The following is a 12,319-nucleotide window of genomic DNA, read 5'->3' on the forward strand; positions in this document are numbered from 1 at the left end:
ATTATCTTCTATATATAATAATCCCTACATGCATTGAAAGCTGTCCCTACCCCTAAGCTTGGTTTTTGCTACAGAACAAATGTCTTATTTAGAAGAGAATAAACGTTTCAGATACGAAGACTACACATCCAGGTTTTGTGAGCTGTTTCTCATTTTGTCTAGACTACCACACCATGGAGAAAACCTTCAACTTTTCTAAGTACTAGAAGATAGACTTTATCCTTAGAGCTTCTTGCCCCTTGTGTGAAAGAGTCCCTGGTTGTGTTTTTGAAGACCAGAAGAGTTTCTGTGAGCTGGGCGTTGCCAATAGGAGACTGGAAACCTTACAATCTCACCCAGCATTTCCCTGTGCTGACACAGTAGAATTTGGTAAGAGATTGTGCCCACTTGGTATAGCAAGCAAAGGGGGGAAATGAGAGAGTGCTCATCCACTACAATCATGTAGGAAAGCAAAGTCAAAGAGATCAAAACATTGTAACTGAAGTGCCAGAGGCAGTGGCATAGCCAAGGGTGGGCTTGGGTGGGCCCAGGCCCACCCACTTTGAGCTCAGGCCCACCAGAAGCAGCACACCTATGATGTGGCCAGCAGAGATTCCCAAGCTGAAAACTCCCAACAACTGTCCCTCCTCCATACCTTATAAATAGCAGATCTTCGCCTGCAGGAAGCAGCGACTGATACATACTACTTACACCGGCCCCACAGACTTCCCTCTGACGTATTCCCGCCTATGTGAAAACAGGAAGCTGCATCACTGGGAAGGATGTGGGGCCTACATGAGTAGTGTGTGTTAGTTGCTCCTCACTGAAAATCTGAAATTTTAAAAGGTGTGCAGGAGAGGAGGGATATTTGAGAGACCATATGGCTTGCAGGCGAGAGGAGAGACCAAATCACCTATGGGTTGGGGTGGGGTTCTGCCCACCATCTTGGGCCCAGGCCCACCCAAAATTGGGTGTCTGGCTACGCCCCTGGCCAGAGGAATCCCTAGGAGTTAGAGAACCTGAAAAGCTATCTACTACAGGAACCTAAAGTCAATAACTCACCATGAGCTACCACTGCACAAGATGTGAGCAACATCCAAATTAGTAATAATAATTAATAAATGATAAGCTTGTGCTTGTAAATGAAGAATAAAGGGGGAAATTCTGTAAAGAGCTGCCTAGTCTTGCGTGGCAAGAATGTATGCAAATTGAAGTATTCTAATCATTCACATATATAAATGATCTCTTATGCTTTTATGGCATGTACCAATGGGTGTGCACATGGGTGGAGCTTGGACTATAGGGCTGGTGTAAGTGGCTATACCTAGATGTACACATTTTCTCTCCACTTGTACAAGTATTCTGTTACGAAATATAGGACTGTACTTTTCTTTATAAAAAAGTAAAGGTAGCTTCCTGTACGCAAGTTGTGAGCAACATAAGAGGGCTGTCACTTGCATGATAGTCTCTTGGTAGACTATTAGCAGGGGCCCAATATTCAAAAGATTTATACTCCTAACTTTAAGAGTTATGCTCATAAATTGGCCTCTTTGAAAATTTACTAGAGCTGAGTGCATAAATATTTACTCAGAATTTCATTAAACTCTTTAAGTTTAGGAGCATCAAGAGTGGAAGGTAACAGAGGCGGATTTAGGGCAGAGAAAAGACATTAGGAGCTAAGTATATTCTGTAATGTGATGTCCTTAAATTTTAAGTCACATAGTTGAAAAGGGGGTGTGGTCATGGGTGAGGCATTTCGTTGTTATAAAATACACCCGGCCCTGTGTCCAGTTTAGGTGTCGGGAGTTACACCACGTAAAACACGGTGTACATGGCCACGACTGAATTTGGTCACATGGAGAAGCACTAGGCATATTCTAAATACCGTGTGGAAATTTAATCCTATTCTATAAAATATAGGTGTACTTCAGAGAATCCGCCTAGGTGTATTTTTTTCCATGCGGAATTTTCAGGCACCATATATAGAATCTAGCCCTAAATGTTTAATAACTGACGTGGAGAATGAGAAGAACTTAATTTATTTTTTGCTTGAAAAGAGCCAGATCTGTGTGAAGAAAGGTGGTTTGATTCTGATAGAATTTTTCTGGTCGAGTGATTGGGCCCATCATCCTCTCTATTCTCTTCCTGATTGTCCTCCAGGGATGAGCATGCTGGAGGTGCAGCTGTCTGTGAAAGCCGCAGCAAAGTAACTTTTATCTTCTCTTTCTTATTTATTGGTTGTAGTTCATTCTGTTCTTTTCTTCCTTATATGAATTATTATATTGTATACTGCCCGGATGGCTTGACTATAGGGTGGTATATCAAATAAATTGAAACTTGAAATGCGTGGTTCAAATGTGAGTTCCGTATCCAGAGCAACCCCAAGCACTCTAAAAGAGAGACCAATTTTCTGACCTAAAGCAGAGAAGAAAATGAAGGGGCAATAGAACATCCTGTTAACCATATGGCCAGACACTTTTGAGAATTTAGAATCAATCGATTAGAAACTGCAAAAATTGAGTAAAACAAAATGATTAAGTGATGAAAGATCTAGTGAAGCAGAATCCATAAAATAAAGCTGAATATCATCAGAAAATATTTGCTTCCCAGTAACTGAATCATGGTAACAAGGGGAACAAGAAACAAATTAAATAAAAAAGGGCTAGAACAGAGCTTTGTGGCACCCCAGTGAAAGTAAGCAAACCCGAGAGAGAGGAATTGACTAAAACTTGACAAGTATGATTAGAAAGGTATGAGCTGAATCAGTTAAGAATAGTTATTCTGATATTAAAGTCTGAGGGCCTCTTTTACAAAGCTGCACTACCGATTCCCAGTGCGGCAAACGAGAGGAAACCCATTCAATTCCTATGGGTTTCCTCTTATTTGCCACGCGGGAATCGCTAGCACGGCTTTGTAAAAGAAGCCCTGAGAGAGGGGCAAGAAGTAACCCATCATCAAAGGCTATGGAAAGGTCAAGGGATAACCGACATTCGGCAAATAGTTTTTTGCAGATTGTTTTATTCTATGTTTACAAATGCCCAAGGATTAGATCAGTATTATGCTTGCACAGGACATTTTCAAACTCTGCATTGGGGTACAGACCACACCACAGGTATTTTTTATCGATAGACTTTTCACCAATTTTCAAAGTGAAAATAATATTCATGGACTTTCACTTTCAAACTTGCTGGGGATGCAAAATATGAGCAGATATGTGCACCTCCTTTTTCAACTATGTGTTTTCAGTTGAAAACTCAGACTAATCATGTTTATTTTCTTTCCATAACTTAAAAATGTCCCCAGGACTGCCAGGTCTCAATGCAAAAAAATAAAAATAAATTATCTTTGCTATTACCACTCCACTTACTTTAACCAGTACTGAGGGGAGACAGTTTCCAGAAAACCAAGTCAGGCATCTTAAGTGGCTTTAAAAACTGTCCTTGTTGTGATCAGAATCTTAAATTTAAAGTCAAAATCCCCATCCTCCTAAAAAAGGAGAACCAAACAGTGAAAAATGTTAAAGGTCACCATTTACTAACAGAAAATGCGTGCTAATGCCATTTTCACATGTTATCTGCTGCAAGACCCTTAGGAATAAAATGAGCCATAAAGCAGATAATGCACTTTAAAGGCATTAATACATGATAACTATTAGTAAATTACCCTCTATGTCTTTTACTGTGTAGAGTTTGATCTCAGGAAAAGTAGCTAACATGTAGGGGCAGTTTGAATTTCTAACTGGAGCAGTCAAAAAAACAAAAATGATTCCTATAGCCTTCCAGTTTAGTTTTAGTCCTGTTTGTCTCACTGTTACCATGTCAGTCAGACGCATTCAACTTAGAGCAGAGCAGCAGTGTCTTAGCAGCCAAGGGCTCCCATCAAGATCTGATTATCTGCAGTTTATACGTCACATCAAACTATAAACAATTCGTCATCACATTTGGCAAAGCAGAGAAGGAGGTGTCTAAACCACAAATGCAAGATATAATCTGATTTCAAATTAAGCTTTCAGGAATACTGCTCAGCTTGATGTCATCTGTTAAAGACCAGTTTCCATGACAGCAGTCAATCTTCAAAGTATTGTCTTGCCATGGTAACAAGGTCCTCCTCTAAGACTTGGATCCATCTACCTCTCTAAATTCTGAAATCATGCTTTATATTAAGAAATTATGGATACTTCATCACATCTGAAGAACTGCAATATGTAGTTTTGGAAGCTCATGAACATTTGAATACTTCTTATAGTAGTTCAATCACAAGTATCAAAAACTGTATAAAATCCAGTTTTCTCCGGGACCAATATGCATCCTACATTATATCCTTTCTTCAACAATATAAAATGCATTGGGGTTCAATGAAGTTGTTGGGGAACTAAGTGTGTTCAAAGCACTAAGTTTCCTGAAGCAAGACTTTCACCCTGCCAGAGGAATCCCAAGGACCTCCATGGGTTTCATACTGGCCCAGCAGATCTCAGATATATCCTCTTCTCCAGGAGGATATTGGAAGAGGGGGTTACAGTACATTAGCCTCTCTATTTTCATAAAATAATTTAGCAAAACAATCCAGGTGCCCTGGGAGTCCCATCCTGCCCAGCACATCTCTGCTGGTATTTCTCTTCCTTGTGTCCTTTTCCACCAGTAATACTGAAGTTTTCAATATAAATGAATATTAGTATACACTGCATCACACAGCCTTGCATTTTTGGCTGCCAGAATTCAGGGACCAGATCAGGGGCGTAGCCAGACACCCAAATTTGGGTGGGCCTGGGCCCAAGATGGGTGGGCAGAAGAACTCCGCCTTGTCCCACAAGTGATTTGGTCTCTCCCTCTCTTGCCTGCATCCATATGGTCTCTCAAACATCCACCCTTCCCTGAATACCTTTTAAATAGCAGATTTTCACCAACAGCGAGCAGCAACTAATACACACTGCTCATGCTGGCCCCACAGCCTTTCCTCTGATGCAACTTCCTGTTTCCGCATAGACGGGAATACATCAGAGGGAAGGCCTCGAGGCCAGTGAGAACAGTATGTATCAGTCGCTGCTTACTGCAGGCAGAGATCTGCTATTTAAAAGGTGTGCAGGAGGGACAGTTGGGAGTTTTCGGCTGATGGGGCTTGAGAATCCCTGCCAGCCACATTAGAGATGTGCTGCTACTGGGTGGGCCTGAACCCAAAGTGGATGGGCCTGGGCCCACCCGAGCCCACCCTTGGCTACGCCACTGGACCAGATGTCAGAATGTGAACTCATTTTAAACAAAGAGGCTAATATACTGTTCCCCACCCCATTCCCACTTCCATTATCCTACTGGACCATTATGAAAGATGAAAAAACAGGAAACAATCTTCCACAAAGCAGCAACACAAAGCTGGAAGATGCCACACACATAATGTCAACTGGAGCAAGGAATCTTCTAGCTTTGGACCATTATGAAACCCATGAATCTCCCCAGGATTCCTCCAGCAGAAGAGAAAGTTTTGCTTCTGGATCCATAAAGGGGCATTTTAGAATGGACATCCAACTCAGAATATGGACATCAACATCAGTATGCCATAAATGGATGTTCATCTCACATGTATTTTACAATAGGATATAACCTTTTCTAAAATATATGTGAGATGGATGTCCATGTGCTGGAAATGTCCAGCATGAATATCCATTTTACAAACTGAAACATCCAAATTATGAATGGGGCAAAAACAGGGATACGGATGGCATTGTGGCAGCAAAGGAATGTCCATATTATAAAATGACACCCACCTACCCATGCTGAGGAACAGCTTAGTGGTTAAAACCAGCCTGCTGAGTACTAGAACAGAGATCTATAGGTTGCCTGTTCAAGTCCTACTGTAGCTTTTGTTTTGGGTTTTTTTTTTTCAAATAAAATTGTGAGCACTCCAGGGCAGGGGTGTAGCTAGGTGGGGCCACTGGGGCCTGGGCCCCCGTAGATTTGGCCCTGGACCCCCCTGCCGATGGCTCTTTCAACCCTTCTCCCGCCGCCAACCCACCGTCTACCCGCCATCGCCTACCTTTGCTGGTGGGGGACCCCAACCCCCACCAGCCGAGGTCCTCTTCTTCCTTCGTTCTGTTTCTTAGTCTGATGTCCTGCACATGCAGGACATCAGACTCAGAAACAGAATGAAGAAAGAAGAGAACCTCAGCTGGTGGGGGTTGGGGTACCCCGCCAGCAAAGGTAGGTGACGGTGGGGGAGGGTTGATGTCGGGAGGGGGGGTCGAGAGTGTTGTCGGCAGGGGGGGGGGTCAAAGTTTTTGGTGGTGATGGCGGCGGCGGCGGTTGGCAATGACGGGGGGTCAGCGGGGAGGGCTAAAATGTGCCCCCTCACCCCAGGCTCTGGACCCCCTCTCGCCGAAGTCTGGTTACGCCCCTGCTCCAGGGACAGATGAATACCTACTGTGACTTCCTTTATCTCCATTCAGTGGAGAACTGCTCAATCAGAACATTTTTCTGTAACTTGAACATGCCAAGTAACAGGTCTAAATACAGATGTCCATCTTTTTGAACATAGACATCCCTTCCCCTTCTGCAATCAGAGCTAAACATCCATCTTTTGGCCCCTCTCTAGACGCACCTAAAACATACCCAGACTACGCCTCTTTGCCATATGGACGTACTGCAGTGTTAGACGTCCATGTTCTGGCTTTATAAAATCAGTAATTGGACATCCATGCAACATAAATGTCTAAATGCCGGTTTTAAGACTTCCAAAATATGAATAGCGCCTCTAAAATAATCACCTTAGTGCTTTGGACATACTTAATACTATGGGATGAACACAGAGGATCCCTAATTAGAAAATGGATGGTAAAAACCAACAGTACTTAAATAATTGCATGTGTGTTGATGTGTCAAGTGGTGGTTAGATAGCGACTCTGGCTATAAAGAACTGAGGCAAGTGCCAGGCAAACTTGTACCGTCTGTGTCTCATACATGGCAAGACAGATTGAGATAGGCTGGAGTGGGTTTCAATGGCAACTCAATTAGTACACAACACTATACTCTCTTCTCAGATCTTTTATGCTCGACTGAAACCTGGTTATTACTGAGAGAAGTTCCCTATCTTCTTCAGTGCCTCCCCCGGGTTTTTTCAGTTCACTCTTTTTCTCATCTGTGTAAGCGTGGGGGTGGCATTACTGTTATATTCTCTGATTCTCTTAGACACCATGAACTACTGTCACATAACCTACCATATCCCAAACTGATGGTAGCTGAACTGACTGGTCCTTTTCCAATTCACTTATTAATCTTCTACTGTCCTTCACTCTCTGGTTCCGAATAGCAGATGCAGTTACAATATATTCTAATCTACTTATTGTAAGCGATTATGATTATAACCATCCTAAAACATCTAGATTTCTATCCCTTCTTGAGGACCTAGGTTTGAAACAACATATTACAAAGGCCACTCATACCACAGGTCATATTCTGGATTTAGTTATCCCTAGACTTCCTTCTTTATTTTATCTAGATAACTTTCATTCTACTTCTGTCTCGTGGACTGATCATTATTTGCAATCTTTCTCACTTTTTATGAAATAGATTTCATTCCCTGCTCATCAGTCTAGCCATTCGACCAGGTGGCATCACTCCCTGGCATCCCTGTCACTTAACCCCTCCCCCACGTCGCCATTTGTTTATGTCGGTTAGATAATATGGCAGAGCACACTGTTAGCACTTAAACATGTTAAGCGATACTTTTACGCATGCAAATGGTAGCATTCTAAAACCTACATGCGACCCATTATAGAATTGCCTTTCATGTGTTTAATATGCATTAACTATTAACAAAGAGCTAAGAAAAACAATACACTGAGGAGTCCATACACAAAGCATTGTGGTAGAGCCTGCACTCTACCGCAAAATTACCACAAATAAAAAACTGTGGTATGTTATATTCAATGAACATGCAAATTACCGTCATGTTAAAATCACAGCAGGAATTTGCAGCTCTTTGCTAAATGTCAACTTTCCTGTCAGTGCCTGAGCAGTGATTGGCTCAGGCACTGACAGGAAGGGTTGACTAAAAAAAAAACACAAGCATACACAGCATGCATTAGCTCATTACCCCATCCATAGGCGCCGACTCCGTGGGTGCTCGAGCACCCCCAATATTCACCCACCGGAAGTTCGTTTCCTCCCTCCCTCCCTCCCTCTGAGTTCCAGGGTTGTCGTCCGTCCCCCCTCCCTCCCAGTTCCAGCGTTCCCCCTCCCTCCCTCCCAGTTCCAGGGTCGTCGTCCCTCCCTCCCTTCCAGTTCCAGGCCCCCTCCCTCCGAATTTTAAAAGTTATTCTGACTTACCTCATTGGGGTTACGGCGGCCGGCAGCAGCGGTAAAAAGCATGCAGGCTCGGCACTTACTTCAATTTTCCCTTCTCTATCTCTCAGCTCTGGTCCCGCCCTTGAGGAAACAGGAAATGAGGGCGGGACCAGAGCTGAAAGACAGAGAAGGGAAAACTGAAGTGCCGAACCTGCATGCTTTTTACCGCTGCTGCTGCCGGCCGCCGTAACCCCGATGAGGTAAGTCAGGATGACTTTTAAATTCGGAGGGAGGGGGCCTGGAACTGGAAGGGAGGGAGGGAGGGAGGGATGACGACCCTGGAACTCGGAGGGAGGGAGGGGGGACCCTGGAACTGGGAAGAAGGAAGGGGGGACCCTGGAACTGGGAGGGAGGGAGGGGGAGGGAAAGGAGAGAGAGAGGAGAGGGAGGGGGGCCGAACTGGGAGGGACTGGAACTGGGAGGGAAGAAGGGAGGGGGGCCTGGAACTCGGAGGCAGGTGGAGGGAGGCGGGGGATAAGGGGGAGTGGCGGGGGATGAAGGGAAGGGGGGAATGCACCACCTGTAAAAAAAAGATTTTCAGCACCCCCAATCATTTTGAAAAGTTGGCTCCTATGACTCCATCCCCAACCCTTCTTCCTGCCACCCCTCTAAAACATAAACATAATGTCTAGCAACATCCACCCAACCACCACATGATCAACCCCCCTCCTACTATTATAAAAAAAATATGCCCTATAGTGACCCCCAGCCCCCTCCCTCCCACCCACCACCCCCACACACACACATATTCCCTGGTAGTCTAGTGGGCCATCCACCCACTCCGTGACCACAAGCAGAGGCCCCCTGACCCTGTACCTTGAACAGGCAGGCGCAATACCCACTCACTCCTGCCTCAGTTGCCGCCATATTCAAAATTGTGGCATTCTGGGATACACAGGGCAGGGCTTACCAGATGTGCATCTTTTTCTTTAATATTAGAGGAAGGGGGGTCAGGATGCAGGGGGAGCCAGGGGTCACTACACCACCTTGGAGCCTCGTTTTTAATATCTGGGGGAAGGGGGAGTGGGAAGTGAAGCAATTCGGGGCAAGGTGGTCATGTTGGAGGGACAGGAGTACCACTGGACACCCACTCCTCTCAACAAACCTTTCTACGCTGCCTCAAACCTGTTGCAAATTTTCCCAGCACAACACACAGGTAAACATTTTTTATTGGACTAACTTTGAGAAGCTTTTGAAGGCAGAGCCTTCTTCTTGAGCTCAGTTACCATGCTACTTTAATGACTTTGAATAATTCTGTTGCAAATCATCAGCAAATCTGATGTTCCCTTTTATAGATCATTAATGAAGATGCTAAACAACAGTAGTTTCAGCACAGATTCCTGAGGCACTCCATTATTTATTCTTTTCTTGGAAAACTGACCATCTAATCCTAGTCTTTGCTTCCTGCTTTTTAACCAGTTGCTGATCCACAGTAAGATATTGCCTCCTATTTAATGATTATTTGGTTTCCTTAGGTACTTTTCATGAGGGACTTTGTGAAATGCTTTCTGAATATGTTATTTAATTAATATACCAGCTCTAGTCCCTTTAAGATGGTGCCTGGGAATGTCAGCCTACATGTTAGTGGCCCCATGCACCTGACCAAGAAAATTTGCAAACTATTACATGCTTTGAGCTCTGGGTTTACCTCTGGGTCTGTTCAGACTATTCCCACAGTCAATTTCCTTTGAACATGTTGCAAGAAATGTAATTTTCATATGCATGCCTTCTGCAAATGAGTAATCCTAGCTTTGGATCATAAGCGCCGATAATCCCATGAGCTGCAACCCTTCTTGCAGTCATCCAGCAAACAGAGAGGCTACCGTGAAGTGACACCTTACTGTGTAAACAGAATAACACTTCAGCAGTCATCTCTCTTTTCTTGTGACTCAGCCACTCCTGCCAAAAACATATTATGGGACATCTATGGGCCTTCCAAAAAAGTGCAAGAGGAGATTCCAAAGAGAAAAAGGAGGAGCATGTGCTTCTATGTAGGGGTGTCTCTTCCTTTTGACTGCTTTCACTTTTTGGAGGATCATCACTGTAATAGCTGTTTTCAAAGGTTGCAAACAAGCCAGTATGAAATTAGCATGTGACAAAATGGATATTATAGCTCAAAGCTTTGCAATTGGTTTAAAATATGGCTGCATGGATTGTATTAAATAGATCTAGGTTTGATCATATTACCCACTGCATGCTACATCTTCAGTGGAATATCAGAATAGATTTAAGGTGCTGAATTTATTGTCTGCATAATTAGCATCTGTATTACTATACAGTCATTCAGCACAGAAAGTGAGGAAGTGTTTACAGAATGCTTTGGCAATACCATCATTTAAAACAGGCGAGCTTCAGATTACTTGAAGCTGAGCGTTTTCGTTTTTTGCCCCAAAATTGTGAAATGCATGCTGGAGGATCTGAGAGCTATTTCAGATATTCAAGATTTTTGAAGCAGATTGAAGACATTCATTTCAACAGGTATTTGACTTACCAGATGGGAATATGTGATTAGATGTCAGGGGATCTTTGTGTGTGGGGGGGTGTCATTGGATAGAGTATATAGGCGAGTCTTCAGAAGGATCTCCTCAGGTAGGTGGAAGTCTTCAGAGGGGGTCTGTTTGGGCGGTAGTGGGAGCGCTGTTAATTTGAAAAAGCTCTGGCCCCTTTAACATGGTGCCTGGGAATGTCAACCTACATGTTAGTGGCCCGATACTCCAAAGCAAGAAAATTAACACCAGTATTGATCTGGTGTTATTTTTCCACAACCAATGCAACTTGCAGAGTTCAATTCAAGTTGCATGGTTCGATTTGCATAATAATGAGGTACTTTCCATGCATTTGGACGCTTTGCATCTCATTATTATGTAGCCTGCTGTGACTTACACTAACGTGCATTATGGTAAAATAACACATAATTTTGCTGTTTAAATTGCATTAATTCTACACAGATCACCTGAAGTTAAACACCAATTAGGCACATAATTTTCCATGTTAAAAGGCAATCATGCAACTAAACGGGCAAAAATGTCAGTTCCGTGCACACGTGCACTTGTGCCTTTGTAATGGCTTTGTATCACTCCATGGTGCGACCGCACCTTGAATATTGTGTGCAATTCTGTTCACCGCATCTCAAAAAAGATATAGCAGAATTAGAAAAGGTACAGAGAAGGTTGACAAAAATGATAAAGGGGATGGGACGACTTCCCTATGAGGAAAGGCTAAAGTGGCTAGGATGGGTTATAGAGGCCCATCCTAATTTTGCCTCCTGGGACCTGTGCAATCCTAACTGTGCCATTGATCCTTTCAGTATATTTGTGGGCTTGCCTGAATTCTTTTCCAATCTAAGGGCCCTGTTTACAAAGGCACGCTAGCATTTTTAGCATGTGCAAAAATGAGCACATGCTAACTGTGTAAATGACCATAGGAATATTATGGGCATCTAAACAATTAGCACGTGCTAATTTTTAGTGCATGCTAAAAATGCTAGAGCACCTTTGTATACAGTGCCCTTAATATGCCTAGGCTTGTCATATGTCTTAAAAATAAAACTATTGGGCCCAATTTTCAAAGGGGTTTAACCGGGCAGGAGAGACTCCTGCCTGGTTAAACTCAACTGAGCTTGCCAGCAACCGATTTTCAGAGGCACTTAACCAGGCAGTACTGATGAATATCTCTGTTAACTGGCCACTCCCTAACCAGCTGGGATAGGGGTGGTCCAGGGATAAAGTTTGGTTGGGACCACAACTTATCCAGTTAGCAGCCATATTTGGTCCGCTAACCAGTTAAGTGAACACATAAAGTTAGGATAGCAATAAGGCTGTCATAAATTTATGCACCAAGTTAGCCAGGCATCTGTCTCAAGGCTTTTTTCAGGAGGTACTCAGGGGTACTAAGTACTGGCACCTTTTCTATTGCATGCTAAAACTCACCCATTGTTTGCAAGCATTGATGAAAGAGCCCAGGTTCTGCACACCAATGCAGCCTTTTCATAGATTCTATGGCGTGTT

General features: G+C 43.5%; 1 protein-coding gene across 1 annotated transcript in view; it reads right to left on the minus strand.

The window, feature by feature from the left end:
• NIBAN1 (niban apoptosis regulator 1) overlaps window positions 1–12,319 on the minus strand; it is a 234,590-nt gene that overhangs the window by 68,723 nt on the left and 153,548 nt on the right. The window lies entirely within an intron of this gene.

The sequence above is a fragment of the Microcaecilia unicolor genome, chromosome 6, assembly GCF_901765095.1.
Source record: "Microcaecilia unicolor chromosome 6, aMicUni1.1, whole genome shotgun sequence".
Classification (NCBI taxonomy): Eukaryota; Metazoa; Chordata; class Amphibia; order Gymnophiona; family Siphonopidae; genus Microcaecilia; species Microcaecilia unicolor.